Here is a 20,124-nt window from a genome sequence, read left to right as displayed (position 1 = left end):
TCTCCCCAATGCATCCCGTCAGCCTCCACCAATGACCCTTCACGACCTTTGGATTGCCCTTTCGGAGGAATGGCATCGATTTCAACAAGAGCTCTTGGACCATCTGATAGAGAGCATGCCATGTCGCTGCGAAGCATGTGTGGCCATTAGGGGTAACCATACACCCTATTAACAGCATATTTTTTGTGGAAGACATTGCGAAGTTTTGTTAGTAGCTATCACAGCCTTTCTGAAACTGGTTTTTTGGACATGTTGTGTGACACGGTCTGCAATTCAGCTTCCGTTAGCTCAGCAATCCGTCTGACATTCCTATCAGGCGGTATGGCCTCGTTTAGTGATTATGCCTAACTTTTGGACACTAGTGTTGAAGTTTCACTGAACTTCAAGAAGTAATCTACTTGCGGCGCAAGACATATCACTTGCTAGTAACTAAAACTACAAACGTTTATAGGTTGGTACGGACCAGTTCCGTATGTCGGTGTTCGGTCCTAATTGGCGGCGTAAGGAACTGTTCAGTGAGTTAATGCCAAGGCTGCTTCCTTCCCATTCCTATCACATCATTGCCATAAGACCTATCTGTGCCGGCGCACCATTTAGCAAGTTTGAAGATAGAAACTTTTTGGACATATATGAAGGTTGGAACTGTAATAGTAGTAAATATTCAATTACAACTCATGCAAAAGATATGAATGTTATACCATGATTTACTGTCCTTAAGAGTAGTCAACAGCATTGTGTGCATCTTGTTACCAACAATGTGGACATCATAGGATATCTATTGCATCGCCTGTTATGTTGATAGTTCGAATGGAACAGTTTACTGCCTGACCAATCTCTGAAACAGTTCTGGAGCAAATGCCCCGAAGTGGTTCCTTCATATTGTGAATGAAGTCAAAGTCACAATGGTTTATAGTATACGGTACAGCAATTCCCTGCCCCATCGACCGAACAAATCAGCCACGTTTGCACTGTATTCGGCCGTGCGTTGTCGTGGAAAATAATGGGAAATATGTATTGATGGTATGTTGTGGGGGAACATAGTGCATTAGGATAAGACCAGCACAGTCATACATGATTATAACTGTAACGTTTACAGGCCTGGGGTTCTCACGAATTCTCAATCTTCTTGGCTTCCCGTAATGATGCCATTATTTAGATCAGCATTTCAGCTGTGGCTCATATCGTTTAGCCCATGTCTCATCCAGCATTACGATATTGTACAAGAAAGCCTCTTCTTCGTACTTACAGTACTCCAAATGGTTACTAACAGCATCGTATCGTAATCATTTCTGCATTTCCGTTAAATCACGCTGAACCCATTTTGATATTTTTCTCATGCCCAGGTGTTCCTTCTAATATGAAGCAATGTCATATTGGCTAACCCGGTGTCGCGGGCCAGCTCACATACCAAATGACATCGACCAGTGTCCATTAACACGGCAAGAGCATGCACTTCTCCTTCACTGACACTAGGATGACCTGGCTGACGCACGTCTGCAACTGATTGGCGTCCTTCGTTAAAGGCTATGCACTTTCGCTGCAAGCTTGTAGAAGACCTTAAGCACACTCTAGTGCTGTACGACCTCTGGCACAATCAATGGTGATCCAATTCCATTGTTCCTGTTTCTAAAACATCGTGACGCCACTGACTTAGATTGCCAGCTAACCCGAGGCTGTGTTCATTATGCCAGTTTACATGGGTGTGATATGAGAAGGTATGCTCTGAGTTAAGGTAGGTATACAACTAACATGTTGTACCAGTAAATAGAGCCCGACTTTTTCATTTAATTTAAGATGGCATTAAGTATCTCTCAGCTGGGGTTGGTACAGGAGGAAGGGTCCTATCTACAAGAAAACTTGAAAATTTACTACAGAATGAAGTTTTATTAAGATAAATGCATGTTGACTTGCATATCACCTTAATGTAGATATATGCCGTCTTCAACATCGCCTATCAGGTAACCCGTACTCCCAGGTCACCATGCGTAACTGCACTGGAACTCGTTCTGCAGGCCACTTTCGCTACGATGAAATGAAGCTAGTACACCCACGTCGGTCTGACATGGGATCGAACTCGAGCATCTGAAGTTATAGGCGGTCTTCGACGATGTTGTGGAGTAATCACTCGTCACTTTATTCACACGAGTGTCCTCAATTTCACAGCCCCTGACACATTTATTTGGCATCACTGTTGTCGTGATATGCAGTCGATCTCTACTAATCCCTTGTAGATGGAATTGAAATATTCATTAAAGATAATCATATACTTCAGAAATAAATCACAGTTCATGAACATAAGTTAAGAGAAATAATGAAACTGAAGATTTTTCACACATTAGGCACAGTTCGTGGTGGCTTTCCACTTAAATATTGTCGCACTTGATACTTAAATAAATGACTGCTCAGGAGATTATCCAAAGACACTGCTCTCAGTCACGCACTAATTATTAAACACTTTGAAGACAGAAATAATGTTAGCAAGTACTATATAGTACTATAGTACTATACTATATACACAGTTTGAATTATAATTCAGAATTAATCACTTGTGTCGAAGCACATGAGTATGCATTTTTATAATCGGTAATCAATTGCATTTATGGTAGTGAAAATGTTTAAACACTTTCGTGAACACTCCTACTTAATCAAGAAATTAAGTTGAGTTTTAGGAAAATTCCACAGTTAATAATATAACGCATTAGCGTGTCACCTTGAAATCCATAACACATGTTCGGAGTCTAAGTTCCACAACGGTAACGTAGTAAGAAACTAAGTTCCACAATCATAAAGACCTGTCACATCTCGAAGTTTCTACACGCGTATAGATTCTAAATTCAACTCGACTATCAGAACCTAAGTCCACTGTAATACTGGGGTTTCAACACGCGCACAGATTCTAAGTTCAACTCAACTGACAGAATGTAAGACTTTGTATAATTTGAATATATACTTGTCCCGACGAACAGCAATGATGCGGCGTGGTGAGTCAGACTGGGCTCTATTTGGATCTATCCAGCCCGCCTTATATTCGGTTTGTGCTCCTACGTCATTAGATATCGTGGTATGTATGAAGTGGAATAGCTCGAGGATCCCCCGACAGATTTTCTTGAAACTCAGAATTAGACACGGTTCATGATCCTGTACAAAATGACGTATCTCTCGAGTAGATTCGATCATTATCACAGGAGTTTTGAAAATCTTCAAGTCGAAAATTTGAGAAGGTGTGACGTTTTCTTCTGGAACACGCCAGTCCATGCCGGGCAACACGTGGCATGTCCGGCGCGTAGCCTATCGTGCTCCTCCATCTACATCACTCACACACCTATAGCTAGTTCAAGCCGGCTCGCCTCGACGATGGTAAACAAACCAAGCTCGCAGTAAATGCCTTGCGTGATGATTAAACAATATTGCTCTCAAAACATACGGCATGTACCGCTCGTAACCCGTACAGTGTGCTGTCAGTGACACTATTAGATTCCATTTCATGGCGTCCTTCCTGCAATGTTGTCACTCTTAACGTTTCAACTATCTTATCTCCCGTACTTCAGTTCGCCTTCATTTTCTACAGCTAATTAAACATCATTTCTGTCTTCATCCACCTGTGGCCTACTTAATCTTCATATAACCAGTCCATTGAAAATATTTTATGGATATATCTGGAGAATCGCCTGTTTCAAGCATATTTCATCTCATGAAGTTAATATAGATTGTTTTTTAAAGCTTTGTTGTGAAAAAATGGTTGCCTTTCCGGTATAAAATATTACATTAAAGTCAATAAAATTCTACATGTGCTCCGTAGCATATCCATAGATGCAGCCGATCCTGAAGAGACTCATCTGAGATGAACAGAGCCTTGAGGTTTTCCAGGGAAGTGTTACCCATGTGCTTTGGAGCCTTGATTTTTCTTGCAGCATTTGCTACACAGGACAATGGGAGTTTCTTCTCTTTCGCTGGTTGTTGGTTTGAAAATATACGGCATTAGGTTACTGTATTTAGTAAGGTTTAGATTGATGAATTCATTTCAATATTGCTCTATTGACATTTAACTACATTGAATCCTTTCACCTTTGTTAGAACAGTGAAAGGTTGACTTATGAGGAAACGATGTGTAAGGTTTCTCTCTTTCAAAAAACCTGAGAGAGAACATTAAACTGACATTGCATACAAAGTCAAGTGTAGACTACTTCAGTTGTATGATCATTTAAAGAATGGTTAGGCTGTTCTGGTCATGAATATGAAATATACGAGGTAGTTTTAAACTCTCTGAACAGAGTCCTTTTAAGACGAAGCCAAAACCTCTGGCTCTGTATCTCTGATGAATACTACCCTCTCATGCGTCCCCTGCTCATCCTGATGGCCTGCAGTTTATAAGTCGGTGTGTGGTGAGCAAATCAAATTTTCTTCGCCATTATTCTTGGCTTTCTAGGCTAAGGACTCTACCTCCCTATCAATTAACAACTTCTTTGTTCTCATACAGCCTGACTGGACCAGCAACTAGCCGTCATATTCTGATGGTAATCTCTGACTTGTCTAGCATTGAATTGTAAAATATGAATGTTAATATTGTAAGTCTATGTTAATAAAGCCTTCAGATTGTTTATAGTCAATGAAAAGTCCATCAACTGACTGTTGTACGAACTTGAACATGGTAGGCAAGAGATCGACCTTTCTCAGGTTAACATCCAATGTATGTCTGACAATCAGAGTCATCCGTGGGAACACGAGAAACAAACACGTGACCAGTCATTTAAGAACACATAAGAGGATGAACACGATGACAGGAGTTGTAGGAAGCTAAGAAAGAAATTGCAGAGATTACTGTCATCCGTCAAGTGTTTCTTCTTCTTTTGCTCCCTCTTCCAGTGCTGTCCTCTTTATCTTGTTATGATTTCCTTTTCTTGTTCCTGTTCTTCATATAATATTGACTTGCCACTTGTTTGCTTGTTTCCTTTTTACACCGGGAGAAAAAATTTATATTGTTATTGTGCAACTATGCCATTTATTTTGTCAGCTATGTCATGTCTATTTATAAATTTTTACTCTAGTTATCTGTTTACTCTACATTTCTTACTTTGTTTTGCATATTTTTTCCTTACAGCATTCCAGCGATATTAAGAATGAAGTAGCTGTAGATGAACACCCAGTAGGTCAGTTGGTCGCTTGTTTCAAAGAAGAAGACAAGTAAGTACTGTTTAGCTTAATTTGATTTTACACCTCTAATCCTCGACATTATGGATTTTGCTATTTATATGTTGAGTAGCTCCTTATGCAGACAAGACATGGAGTGAAGTCCTTGATATCCCAAAATGTTGGGTTCAAGGCGAACACAGGTCCATCCAGATCATTCTCGAATTCTGTCTCCTGTACTTCACTCATGGTTTGAACTTGTGGGTTTGATCATGGCTCATGAGAAAATTCCACAAAATTACAATAAGTCAGACTGTAGTATCTAGTGATCAGCAGGCCGCCTAGTTGTCACCATCAGAAAATTATTAAACAAATTAATTTAAAACACTACCTAATCAATACTTTATTTCTTATTTTTTGCCCAATTATAAAAAATCATATACAGAACATGTTTCGACCACTTATTGGTCATTTCAGCTGTCTTTAAATAGCTTAGATGAAACAATTTGATTAGTAAGTAGGTTAAAATCTTAAAGTATCGATTAGGTGGTGTTTTAAATTAATTTGTTTAATAATTTTTTATTGAATTCATCGATGCGGTCATGAAGTGGTCAGTTTGTAATACGAATGCTAACTAGCAAGAAATAGTGCAAACATCTATCAAAAACTAGAGATGAAACTTCCAAAAGTAAGTGAAGACATAACATTTCTTAAAGAATGCCTCAACCTGATTCCAAAATTTTTAAAATGGACTCACTAAACAACATATGTACTGTATTCCTAATTACAACACAAATAAAAATCAACCGTCTTTGGATTAAAAGAGAAATCAAATTTATATACAGAAAGAACTTCCTTAACAGAGAACTTTATTGCCGAGCTGAGTGGCTCAGACGATTAAGGCGCTGGCCTTCTAACCCCAACTTGGCAGGTTCGATCCTGGCTCAGTCCGGTGGTATTTGAAGGTGCTCAAATACGACAGCCCCGTGTCAGTAGATTTACTGGCACGTAAAAGAACTCCTTCGGGACTAAATTCCGGCACCTCGGCGTCTCCGAAGACCTTAAAAAGTAGTTAGTGGGACGTCAAACAAATAACATTATTATTATTATTATTATTATTATTATTATTATTATTATTATTATTATTATTATTATTAGGGAACTTTATTTAGCGCACCTTTCAGCTTCAACAAACCTAGTACTGCTAGAATGGCATTCTGTACTAAAATACAGTAGAGATAAAATAGAGAGTCTAATGGAAAAGAAACAGTTCACATTAAATAAGAAACTAGAAAATCTAAAAAAACAATGCCCCAGCAAAACAAAATACACCACAGCTTAAGGCACCCTTTAATAATGAAAGACTCCCACAACCTTCACAGAACAGAAATTACAAATGTTAGGAAAAGGACCAAATCTCAATTGGCATAGTATCAATAAAAGTCAAGAACTAACTCAAACGTTAGTAGAAATGGAAACAGCCAAACAGACCCTACCAATCAATATTGAAAATGATCTAAGGTATGAAGCTAGGAAAAAAATCCCTCTGTAACTAAAGGACCAGAATCCAATTCCGACAATTCAAAGATAGAGAACTTCAACGTAAAATTAGACAAATTAATGTTGTCGTAACGAAAGCCAATAATGGAGAAACAGTTGTAATAATAAACAAAACCGAATTCAATTTAAGGTCATTGGAAAGACACCACGCTAAAAGTACAAAGAAACTTGAAAGGACTACTAAAGCAAAGTAACTTCCTCTTAAACAGCCAAGAAATACAGAAGCACATAAATATGAACCCAGGACTTTCCAGAGCAAGGGTTATGCCTAAACTACATACAAAATGACATACTTATTAGACCGATAATTAACTTTCCGAAAAGTCCACATACAAAACCTCTCAATTCATTCATAAATTTTCAACTCAAAATTAAATCTATTACACCAAAACATCGATAAAACACTCCAAGGAGTTTTGCAAGGCTGTTAAAGACTTAAAATAAACTTCTTCCCATGTACCAATTTATTTTGACTTAAAGATATGTATACTAAAATTCCCATAAAATACACCATTAAGATTATAAGAAAGAACCTCTTGGAACAGAAACTAATTAGTAAACTGGAAATAGAAAATTGTATGATTATCCTGGAATTCGTACTGAACCATAATTTCATTTCTTTCTATAATAGAATATATCAGCAAAATGGGCTCCATATGCAAGCTCCGGCTTCAGGGATTTGGCTAATATATACCTCGATTACCTAGAACACACTCAGATTGTAGGCCACATTAAAGGACTAGATCTCTGGCTACGATATGTTGATACTTATACCATAATAAATAAAGAACAGTCACAACATTCTAAGTACCTTGAATAACTTAGGCCCAAACATTTAATTTACGATGAATATTGAATTTTCATGACCGCATTGTAATCGAAACAGACTTTCAACATATTAGGTCGTGTTACGTACATGTAGTACGTGTTGAAGAGATGTTAAGTACAGAACAAAAATGGCCAGCCGGACACCAGTGGGATCCGAACCCACAACCTCCAGACTTCGTGTCGGTTGCTCTACCAATTGAGCTATGGTGGCCTAGGCCATCTTTGTTCTGTTTGAAAGGATCTGAGCTACAGGTTTGGCACTGCTGCTGTTGAAAGTCTGTTCCGATTAAATTTACGGTAGAAGAAGAAGAAGAAGAAGAAGAAGAAGAAGAAGAAGAAGAAGAAGAAGAAGAAGAAGAAGGCATACTCAATTTACAAGACATCCAAACAATCCGGGAAAACAACAAGTTCCATTTTAGAATACACAGAAAACCTACTTTTACACTGACCAAACTACAAAGCGACTCCTTACATACTATTTCACAAAAGAAACTCTCTTTTGTAAACAAGGCCTTTGAAATTCCATGAAAAAAAGACAGGGAGGAACTAGCTTATGTCCACCAATAATCCCTTTTTAACAGTTATAGTTTGAAGTACATCAATAAAATCATTACTAAGTGCAAATATCAACAACAAATAAAACTAAAGAGGCAATCAGAGAAAGTGAAGTGGTACGTCAAATTCATCTTTAATAACCCGAGGATTTACGAGATAATGAACTTGTATAAGAAACACAACATCAAAGTAGCATACTGAACTAACAAGGACATGAAACAGATTATTCAATCATAATGAGATCAATAAATTTAAGGAGGACGAATTTCAGGAGTGAGGCATTTATAAGTTAATATGCAATCAGTGTAAAAAAACATATGTAGGACAGTTAGGGAGAAGCTTTACAATTACAGTAGATATCAGGAGCATGTTAATGCAGAGAAGTACAGGACGTTCTTTGCTATGGGAGCTCATATGAAAGAGGCAAGCCATAAATTCACTCACATTAAGCAAGATCTTCAAATCATTAGAAGGATTATAAAGGAAGTCTCATGAACAACCTAGAAAATATCTACATTTTGTCAACAAATTAGAAAATAAAGAACGGAATTTAAATGGAATGAATGACCAAAATAACCTCCTACATGAGCATATAAGTAAATACGTAGAATGGGTAAACAGAAGGCAAATCAGACAAACAAGTGAAATAACCAAACACGACATCACGGAAGCACAGATAGTACTCCATTCCCCATTAGAATACGACACGACCTTACTTCCCCTCTCTCTGGCAATTAGTATAAACAAACAAACTTTGACACATAGCTATAACACTAAGTCGAGTACACGAAAACAGTCCCAAGGCGGTGGAGTATAAACACTGTTCCAGAAAGGTGAGATTAAACCTCTTTCCGAGGTCAAACTAAATTAGAACAACTTCGTTTAATGACACATTTTAACATTTTACGATATTTCTGCTGGTTGCAGATCGTTAGGCAAGCTGCCCTAACCTGAAGACCGCTATTTGACACAACTCAATAGAGAAGTCACCTTAGGACATTTGTATATTAACAGTTCAACACAACCTGGTACTAAGAAAAGAAAGCAACTTTAAAGGAGGATAATCAACACAACATACAATCAGTAAGAATCTTGAAGACTGTTATACACATCGATTTTAACATAAGCAAGATCAAGCCACCTAGTGTTTTTATAAAAAGTGCCCATACAGATGTTTTAATTTTTTTAATATTTTCAATTTGGAAATAAGTTTTTATATTACCATAGACGCAAATTGCATTTTAAGTACCTTTTTACACATCGCATCAGTAAAATCCCCCACTTATTTCCCCTCTCCCCTCCCAAATTTCAAGCGCTTTAAGCAATATATATAAGTTTTTATGGGAAAGTAATTTAAGATTTTAATGTACTTACTAATCAAATTGTTTAGTCTAAGGTATGAAAAGAGAGCTGAAGATGATCATTAATTGGTCAAAACATGTTCTGTATATGATAAATTTTTATAATTGTGCCAAAAGGCAAGAAATATAGTATCAATTTGGTGATGTTTTAAATTAATTTATTTATTGATTGGATTCATCGATATGATCATGAAGTGGACAGGCTCAATAGTTGGCAGTGCTCCGTATCTGAGCCAGTACAATGATTACTAATATTACCATCCCAGTTCTTGTCTCCATATTGTAATACGTGTTCCTGGGGTGTCTGGTTGACCATGACTTTGTTTTAGGCCATTCTTGCAAAATGACCAGTCCAGAGAATCAACCTGCTGTGTATTAGGCACTTGATTCTGTCTCCTTTCATACCTCTGTACATCTTTATGATTCTTTTTCTGAAACCCCTGATTCGTTCATTAGCGACACTTCTTTCTGTGATATCGATATATTTACTGTTGCCTTCATTAGCTTAAGTTTCAAAGCCATTAAATATAATGGCTCGCATAATGGCATAGGAGACTTTTATCTTGTTGTTATTAGGTACGTGTTTTTGCTCTTTTGCAATCTTTGTTCTTACATCTGACAGTGTAAGTAGTAGCTGATTTCTGCACAATCACGGGCAATATATGTTAGAAATGCAAAACACCACTCACTCACTCATCACAATATTCCAAGAACTATCATATCAGTAAAACTGAAGTATGGTCATGATTAACAGGCAAGCAACCTTGTACAGTTAAATTAAGTGAGGAAACAGAAGCATCCTCAGTGCTCTGGCAGGTGTAAAGTATATTCGCGAATAGGAATTTTGGCAACACTGCCTCTTCACTGGCTGTGTTGGATGAAAGTGAAGGATGCAAATGTTTAGTTTTGCAGGGATGCTATTCTTAAATATTTAAAATAAGCTCATCACAACAAAATAACCAGAAAATAGTTGAAGATGGTGGCAAGCAGCTCCATACTGATACGAGTTCTGTGAGTTTGTGTCGTGTTTTTAATGGTATAAATTGCAATAACATCTCCAGAAGTAGTATCAAAGTACTCCTTGACAAACTGAGAATTGTATACAGATTTAGAAATTAATACACACTTATTAGTAGTATCTAAATGTGAGATTAATTCTTGGATAGACGTGAAGGTCTACAGTCCACTATAAGAATGGGTATCGGATGTCTTTGGGGTTGGAGGGTTGCTGGATGGAGGAAAGTTGCCAAACTGCCCATATAATTTCCCCACATTGTGATGTGTTCAGTTTCTCTTAGTGGAGATGTGGAATTGAACCCAGGACCAAACTCGGATGTCTCATTCAAATGCCTGTGTAACTTCTGTAATTCTAAACATCATGTGAAAAAGCTGTTTGTGACATGTACATTTTTTTACTCACCAGTCGAGGTAACATGTGCAATGATTTTACATCTCTACTGTAGAAGATTAACTCAGGGGTGCAGACATGGTCATGTTGGAAATGTAGTTCTCAATTTCGGAATCATTTTTTAACATGACATCAAGCAGTGTAAATAATGATGTTAACAACTCAGAATATTGGACTGCACATAACAGGACAGTTACTTTGTTTTACAGCCTGAAATATGTGAAGTGTAAACAGGCAGTTCTGGCCACTCTTACTGCTTTAGAACCACCAATTATGTGCGTTTTGGAATCCTGGCTAAATTCATCAAACTATGACACAGAAGTGGTACCTCAGGACACCTCAGGGAGAGGAACACTTATTGTCATGAAACCCGAATTCAACCGTGTGCGCTTTGAGCTGCTGGAAACAAAGGCAGAATTTGTTTGGGTGGAATTCATGTGCGCTGGAAGCAAGTTCCTTTTGGGTTGCATGTACCGAGCACCGATCTCCATTGGTGACATCAATGAGGAATTACTACTGTCTCTAAGCCATGTATAAAATATACAACATTGATTCAAATAAACGTGTGAGGAATACCATCAAGAAACTCATGCACAAAACTTACATAAACTGCATAAACAAGGTAAGTAACAACGGCAAAGACATTTGTTAATACTGTAATATGGCACTACATGCATTCTATTCTAATGGCTGTAGTTGCCTCCCCGAGGCCATTGCCTCAATGTTCAGTGAGAAATTGAAAGGAGGAAATAATGAGCCATGGAAAAGTACAAATATGTACCCAAACACAGCTAAGCCATTACACTCTCCCTCTCCATCCTTTACTTCACAGAGATTGAGGTAATTAACAGCCTTCAAAATGCAGCTTCCAACCTTGACAACATACCTCCAGTTATATTTTGTGCGATGTGCAGAAGCATTCGCTCCCTTGGAATGGACCTTGGAACAAAATTTTGGCTACACATTGTACTAATGGGACTAGGGACATGGTGTGAGGCTTAATACGTATGCTTTACTCAGAGGGGAAAGATTGGAGGGTGATCTTTGGGATCTGGTGCTGGACTTAGAACAAGATGGTGGCTACACATTTTGCTAATGGGTCTAGGGAGATGGTGTAATGTTTAATGCTGACAGGTGCGTAATGGGAGGCAGCCTGAGGGAATAGGAGTTGAACTTGTAGTTCTGTACATGATGGTGTGTACACATTATTTATATGGGACTAGGGATGTGGTGTAAGGCCAACACATTTGAATTGCTTATATGGACGTAATGGAGATCGATCCCAGAGCTGAGGGACCACGGAGATACTCACATGTTGATTTTTAACTTTTTGAGCTTATAGATTTGAACTTCAGAGACATCTAATTCCATACCATAATGTTTACATCACTTAGAGATTAAAGCTTTGGCTTCAGAATTTGAAAAATATTTTGAAAGATAGCTGTCAAGTCTGTGTAGGCTAAATTAGGAGATGAGCGCTCCACTGTCATCAGCCTAAGGGCAGATCTAAGGATCACTGAACAGAGGTGATGTTGAAACATTGCAGACTAACTTAGGCTGAGTAGCTTAGGTGGTAGAGCACTAGCTTTTTGAGTCTTGAAATACTGCATGGCCATCAGCCTAAAAGGCTGATCTAAGAATGATAGAAGTGAACTTAGAAACTTAGTAGCATTTAAGTTATTTATTAAATGTGTCACCAACAGAGACACGCTCCAATTATATATGGCTTTTACAAATTATTTACACAAATCACACAAAAATTCCCAAAAGAAGAAAATATGAAAATGCTATGTAAATGAGGTAATGAAATGGACGAAACAGTATCTCATATGCAGAAATCTGTTACTACATTTAAAAAATAAATTGCAACCAAGTCATGTAAATATTATACATATAAACAAATCACTTTGACGAGTACAGTTCTTTCAATATATTTACATATGTACCATATTCATACACAAAATCAAGATCTATATGTTATTTATTAATGACGTTATTGTATGTTTCACACATACTGATAAATGGAGACTGGAGTTACGAACATAATTGAGTCCATAAAGTGTGCTAGCCTGAGAAGAGAAAAGAAAACAAATGATATAGGCGGAAACGAACAATAAGTGGCTGTGCTGAGGTTGCGGACCTCTTAGTCTAAAATTTTTACTTTGATAACAATCCAAAAACAGAATGAAAACACTGTGTTGAAAATTATGGCTGACAGTGTGTTTTTGTAGAAACGCCAACACCATGAATGGCTAAGAGGGGAGCTAAATAACTTGAGAAACCAAGTTTGAGAGGAAACAACGTGCCAGGTGAAATGCATGTGATAAGTGATGGGAAAACGCCGTTGAATTTAAAATTTTTAGATTAGCATCAGTCTTAATTTTTTCCTCAATTTAGCGGCCCCTTTCTCGAAGATTGTTTCTAATGTTGGCTAGGTAATGTACTGATCTAATTTGTCGAAAGCTTTAGAAGAATATGTGTATATTACGTCGACCTGTCCTTGATTATTCAAAACGGCATACACATATTGTATAAATTTCAATAGATTAGTCTAGTTGATCTACCTGTGAAAAAACCATGCTCATTAATATGTACACCGACCCTCACATGATTAAATATACGCGTGTACATTATTTGCTCAAATACTTTAGCCAATGCGCATAAAATACAAACAGGGCGATAGTTTTCAATATTTTGACTGTGGCCACATTTAGAACTGGACACACTTTCGCTATCTTCCATACATTTGGAAAGGTTTGCGTTTTTACCACAATGTTATATAAGACTCGTAAGGGGAAATCTAACGCATTCAAACATGCTTTCAGTAGGTACGGCAGTATTCCATCAACACCACATTGCCTGCTAGGTTTTAACTTTTTAATAGCCAACATATATTCCTTTTCATTCCCGAATTCTAGAGATAACGGATACTTAACATATAAATCTGATGTGTCAGGAATATCGTAGGTTGCTGGAGGTTTCGAATATATCGATCCAAATAAGTTTGCAAAGCCATCAGCTATAGTTTTGTTATTATTAAGTAAGATATTGTTAAATTTCATGCCCTGTTGTAAACTTTCCTTTGTGCTTCTTTTGCATTTCATATAGCTCCAGGACTGATTGACATCACTTTGGATATTCTCTTCAAGTCTAGATATATAATTCTTATAGGATTTATTGTTCATATATTTCGTTACTCTCCTTAACTGGCTAAATATTACCCTACTATACTCTGAATATTTCCCTCGCATTCAATAGATTTTCTACAGTTTCAGGTTATTTATTGTGTCTTTAGAAAACCATGGAGTTTTTTCTTTGTGTGAATATTCTTCATGGCACCGTTTCAAAAAATACGGAGTGTACCTGAGCATAAAAACACTCAACAGCCTGGTCAGCGTTTGTAAATTCTACAATCTTAGACCAATCCATTTGCTCAAACATTTTATACATTTGAAAGAAATTAGCCCTTATAAAGTCAAATAAATGCTTAGATTGTTTAGGTTGTTGTGAAAGATGGCTATGCTCTCTGTTTAATAGTAGTGTGACTACAATTTGAGGATGATAACTATCCTCCTTAACTAAGGGGAACTCATCTCTATGTACTGTTAATGTGTTAACATTAGTAATAATAAGATCAAGTGTATTTCCGTTTGCATTAAAAGTATTATTGACCAAGTGCAACTGATAGAATGATATGAACTCAGCTAGAGATCTATGTCAGGGCCTCTCAAATGCCCAAAATCTCACGCGTGTGAATTAAGGCGCAGAGATCCTGTGCACAGTACATCGGTCCCATTCGGCTTGGCTCGGACCAACGCTTCTTCTCTGGGCTACTCGGCTAAGCTCGGCTCAACTCGGCTGGGATTTGGAGCGCTACAGAGCAAGTGAGGAAGGGGGTGACAGGCGGAGCGAGCGAGACAGGCGTGGGGAAAGAGAGAGACAGCGCTGTTGCTCCAAATCGAGGAGAGAGGGTCTGCATTCTGGGCAACCAAGCGAAGTCGTCCTTTGCACCGTGCACAGTGCATGCACCCATGCGCCAGGTGCATGCACTCTGAGAGGCCCTGATCTATGTGCAGGTCCAAAATTTACAAGATTAGTTTGCTCGCCAGGAATTAATGTCAAAGTCACCAGCTATAATAAGATCTAAATTTAAAAATGTCCTTATTAACTTCAAACAGCCTATAGAAGTACAAATATGTTTCCATTTTGGATGCAGGTGAAAAATACACTGACATTATTACATAACTGTGACCATTAAATATAATTTTTACAAAACTGCCTCAGTATCACCAAAATCTAGCGCTATTTTTGTTGATACTATAGAACATTTAACAGCTATTAATGCCCCTCCTTCGTTCTTTGTTCCTATACGATCCTTTCTATACACATTAAAATCCCTACTAAATAGTTCGCTGTTAGCAAAATGAGCTTGTAACCATATTTCCCGTAATCAACATAATGTCGTACTCTCATTCACTATTGTTAATATAAAACTCCAAAATTTTACTGTTTAACCCTCTTACTTTCTGGTAGTAAATATTAATTACATTTAAATCATTTTTCTGAAAATACAACAGCTACACAGTCTAATTTAATCCATTCACATCGTCATGGGGTTTTAGATTAAACACCTGCCGGTCACCCTATCTTTTTGGAGTTTAATATTGCCTTCATGATCTAGCCATAGAAAAGTATAATTTCTCTCCTTAATTTTTCGAGCTTGTCCAAGGATCTTTTTTGTAGGGACATCAAACCGGTTTATATACACCGTCTCGTACTCATACAATCCGAGATGAGACGCATTAAAATCCCTTTTAATCGTGTGTTTTTGAATGAGTTCATTCTTGACACTACGGTGTAAAAACTTCACTGCAATGGCACCTGAAGCTTGATGCAATTGCCTCTTCAATCTATGACATGCACCAATCGATTCATTCTTGATCTCCACATTTAATACTCGACCTACAGGTTTAACAATTTCATAAATATCCTCATTAATCCGTTATATACCTAAAATTTCAACAGTGTTACGACGACCATACTGACCGAGTTCATCTAACTGTAGTTGTTTGTCCTTTAGTTGCTTCTTAAGATTTAAATTTTCTTCTCTCAATTTCTCCATGTTCTCCATGCATTGATTTATTACTTCTGACTGTTTTTTTTTTAAATAAATGTTGCATTCTCATCCAACTTTTCGTGAGCTAACTCCAAACTTTTGCTTAACTCTCGCTCAGCCTCTACACTTGATTTCTTAACCTCTGCAATTTCTTCCTTCACCTCAAGTAAGAGCTGATAGATGTACCCAATAGATTGCGTTGTTGCTAGTTCCAAGGTATGTACACTATTTCGAGTTTCCTTTTCACAACGAGCACACTTTCAAACTTGAATTTCAGATTTTAAGAAATTTGATACAACGTCTCGTATACTAACACATTTGCAGTGGAACCAACCATGACAGTTACTACTCTGAATGTTAGGATTTATATCTTGCCTAGAAACAGCCTTCTGACATGCTACGCAAGAGCTCATGGTGGTGAGGAATGGTATCACGATCGATATAGAAATCGATTGTGTAGGCTCAGGGTAACTCCACTTCACTACTCTTAGGAAATATGTTCAAGTTTGTAGCACTTCACCTCAGTGTTAATATACACAGATTCGCCCCCAAATGACTTAAAACTAACCGGTAATACATCACTAATTAACATCTAATAACAACCTAATACGTACATCAGTTTTTCACAGTTTCACTTCGTTATTCAATTTAGGTACAACCATAATCACAAAATATTGAGAAGCACTACCGTCATACACCCTCTATTCAGCCATAACCATGTTGCCATATCTAGTTTGTATAGAATTAATTAGGCTGAGAAAATGTCATCTAATTCTCAATATCTTACAAACACCCATCCATCTTCCAGATTTGGTAAACTGGCTAGGTGAGGGGTAAGACTGTTGAAAACTGCATGGTCATCAGCAATGAGCAGTCGGTAATGAGCAAGGGTCAGTTATGCATGACTTAATGAGCAGGGTCTAATAAGCAATTGCAAATGATCAGGGGGCAATTGAGCAAGGGCATATTAGCAGTTACTAATGAGTGTGGGCTAATGAGCAGTGACTGAAAAGTGTGTATTAATGAGGTGTGCATTACAAGTTTATTTGTACATTTTATGCAACTCCTTACAACTCAGCCAAGTTTTTATTTATGAATATTTGTACAAAAGCCTGTACAAAAACTTGAAAACTCAAGATCGACCAAAAATGATTAGAAATGTTACGTTTTACATCTTTAGTTATGTAGCATTTTTCAATAAAAAGACTACTAACGCTGTTATACAAGAATAACATTTCCCCCCCCCCCTAAACGACCATTTTGCCTAGCCTGCTATTTCGGGTGTCTCTCTTGCTTTATCCAGGCTTGAGACCTGCTCTACAGATAGAGTTGGAGGTAACACCCTAAGAGATGTAGGTTATTGAAGAGTCTGCAACATTATAGTGTACTGTATGCTACAGAAAAAAGAAAGGTACTGTACTGACTGTATGTAAAATCTATCACATTACCCACACAATGTAATTCTTGCTCAATTTTTAGAATCTCTGCTTCATGCTTTGTGTAATGACAATCTTGATCCGCTCTTATCTGTTACAAGCGTTCTACGGGTAGGTTGGGATCTTGCATCTACATACGGAAACAGAGGCTTGTTAATATTCCGGGCTACGTGCAGACACTTGATATGTAGAAAACTGTATTTATCTTGCTTTGTTGATAAAAAGGAGTTGGGACCTTCTCGGACGTCTCGTTTTTCATTGCCTTCTTCATTTTGTACCGCATCCTTTTGCTCTCCTTCTTTAGATGTTTGCACTGCAATACAAAATAAAATTAAAAACTCCGATTGTAAATACCATTCAGATTATCTTTTTCTTCCTCTTCTTTATCTTGCCTCTCTTCCTCCTGAGATGTGAGCATAGGAACGGAACTTGTTGTAAATCTAGACAATGAAGTAGAGTTTGAAATGTTGTTAAAGGTTTACTATTCATAAATAAATAATTATCTGGTAGAATACTTTTGAGATCTTTAAACTTCTTTCTCGTTGGAGTCTCACTAAAAACTTCTTCATGATGTTTGCCGTTGGAAGGATTGTAGAAGTGTCTCTTACTGTGTTTGCACCGAAAAATTGCACTACGCGACTTCTTGTTGTAACCCCCCAGAGGAAGGTTCTTCCACAATCTTTGCAAATATAAAATATTTTGAAACCGTATGCCTAGGTGACTAACTGTGGTTGTTACAGCAAGGGGTTTATTTTTAAGGTTAAAAAGTTTTGTAAGTGGGACGGTATCTACATTTACGATTAGGAAAAATATACATTTTTTGCTGACATTAATTTTGATTTGTCATAGACTGAGCCATTGTTCGAGTTCATTTAAGTTGGTTTTGTGACGGGGTTGCAAGGATCAGTTATTGGATTCCACAGCCAGTATTGCTATTTGTTCAGCAAACTGACACAATGAAAGTGGGGGTATAGGTTGGGTAATATTGATACAAAGGACATATAAAAGTGGTGACTGGGATACCTTGTTGTACTCCTGATTTAATTGGAGAGGTATAGGTAAATGTGTTTTGGATACTGATTTTGGCTAGGAAATTGGTGATTGTCATTGGAACTGGAAGATGATGGAATTTATATATCAGTCCGTTGAAAGGCAGTCTCAACATCAAGAATGGTAAGGGCTGCGCATATTTTTGTAGGTAAATATTTTGTGATGGATACATAGATATGAAAGACATGGTCATACATGGAGTGCTGAGGACAGAAACTGGCGTGATACTGAGGTATGAGACGTAGGGGGTCGAGATAGGTGTGTATACAGTGAGCTAAGATGATTTCTAAGATTTTAGAACACTCTCTTAGAAGATTCGTGGGTCTATATGAAGTTCATTGTGATAGTAGCTTTTGGGGTTTTCAAAATGACAAATTTTTGGTATGTACCCAATTTGGGGGAGGGGTGGGGAAGATTCCTGTATGGAGAATTATGGTGTTTACTTCATTTTGGAGTTGTAGGAAGGGATGTGGAGCTTCTTTTATGTGTCGGTAAGTAATTTGATCTAGTCTAGGGGCAGTGTTCTTTTTGGTCCTGAGTGCGACTTTTATATCTTAGACTGTAATAGGAGCATTTAGGGGATGTTGGGAGTCAAGAACTGAATATTCTGATATTGCATCGTGGTCAGCGTGGTAGATATTGAGATCGGAAGATGGTGAGAAAATTACTTTATAATGATCTGCAGAAATGTCAGTCATTGTTTTGTTTTCACTGAGTGCAGATTTGTTATGCATTATTAGGTAATAGGGGTAGAATTGCTTTGCTTGTCTGTAAATTGAAGCTATTTTGGTTCCACCTTTTCAAAACTAATTTATTGATGTGAATTATATCATATGCGGTTCATAAAAGAGTGGTACTAGTTTCGACACTAATTACGTGTCATCATCAGCCAGTGATCATTTAAACAAAATACAAACATCCAAAAAGCAGTATCAAACTCAAGGCACACTTACAGTAGTGATTAAAAATTGGTTAAAATTTTGGTACCAAAATTTGGAACGAGATTGCGGTAAAAGTAAAATTCTTTAATATGTAAGGTGAGAAACTCAGTTGTTAAGTCCGTACACACAGGAGAGATGATTCAGCTTGAAGCATATAAGTCATTAAATGTTTGTACCTTTGTCCTCTTAAAAGAAAATTGCAAAACATATGTCATTCATATGAAGAATAACTCTTGTTTGTATAATGTGTGGCATTCGTCAGTCTTAACTCAGGTGGTTCCACAGAAAATACCATGGTCATATGAAGATCTTATTTTGAAACCATGCTTGATTCCCAGTTCGATATGGGACCATGGAAACCTGATGAAAGAATGAGAAAATGATAGCCAAATTGGTCATGTTGGAATTACAAACGTGGAAGGAAGAGTAGAAAAAGGTTCGAACTCTTCTCTTCCTGAATATTTGGGTCACAAGATCGAAGGTATGCCTTGTAATGTTCATGGGAATATTTTAGTATTTGGAGTGCTTAGGGAGACAGGGGACGTTTGCATAGATGGAAGGTGCGGTGAGGAATGTGGAGTCGATTGACAATAGTTAGTGGGGATTATAATTTCTTAACTTTATCTTGTAATTCATGCTGTGAGGTAGGAAGTTCAGTATTGCATATTATGTCTGATATTGTTTGTCTGTATGATACCCAATAGTTTCGTGTATACCGTATAACATTTGGGGATGTTGGTCA

Source organism: Anabrus simplex, chromosome 10 (genome assembly GCF_040414725.1).
Source record: "Anabrus simplex isolate iqAnaSimp1 chromosome 10, ASM4041472v1, whole genome shotgun sequence".
NCBI lineage: Eukaryota > Metazoa > Arthropoda > Insecta > Orthoptera > Tettigoniidae > Anabrus > Anabrus simplex.
Note: the sequence above shows the minus strand (reverse complement) of the source record.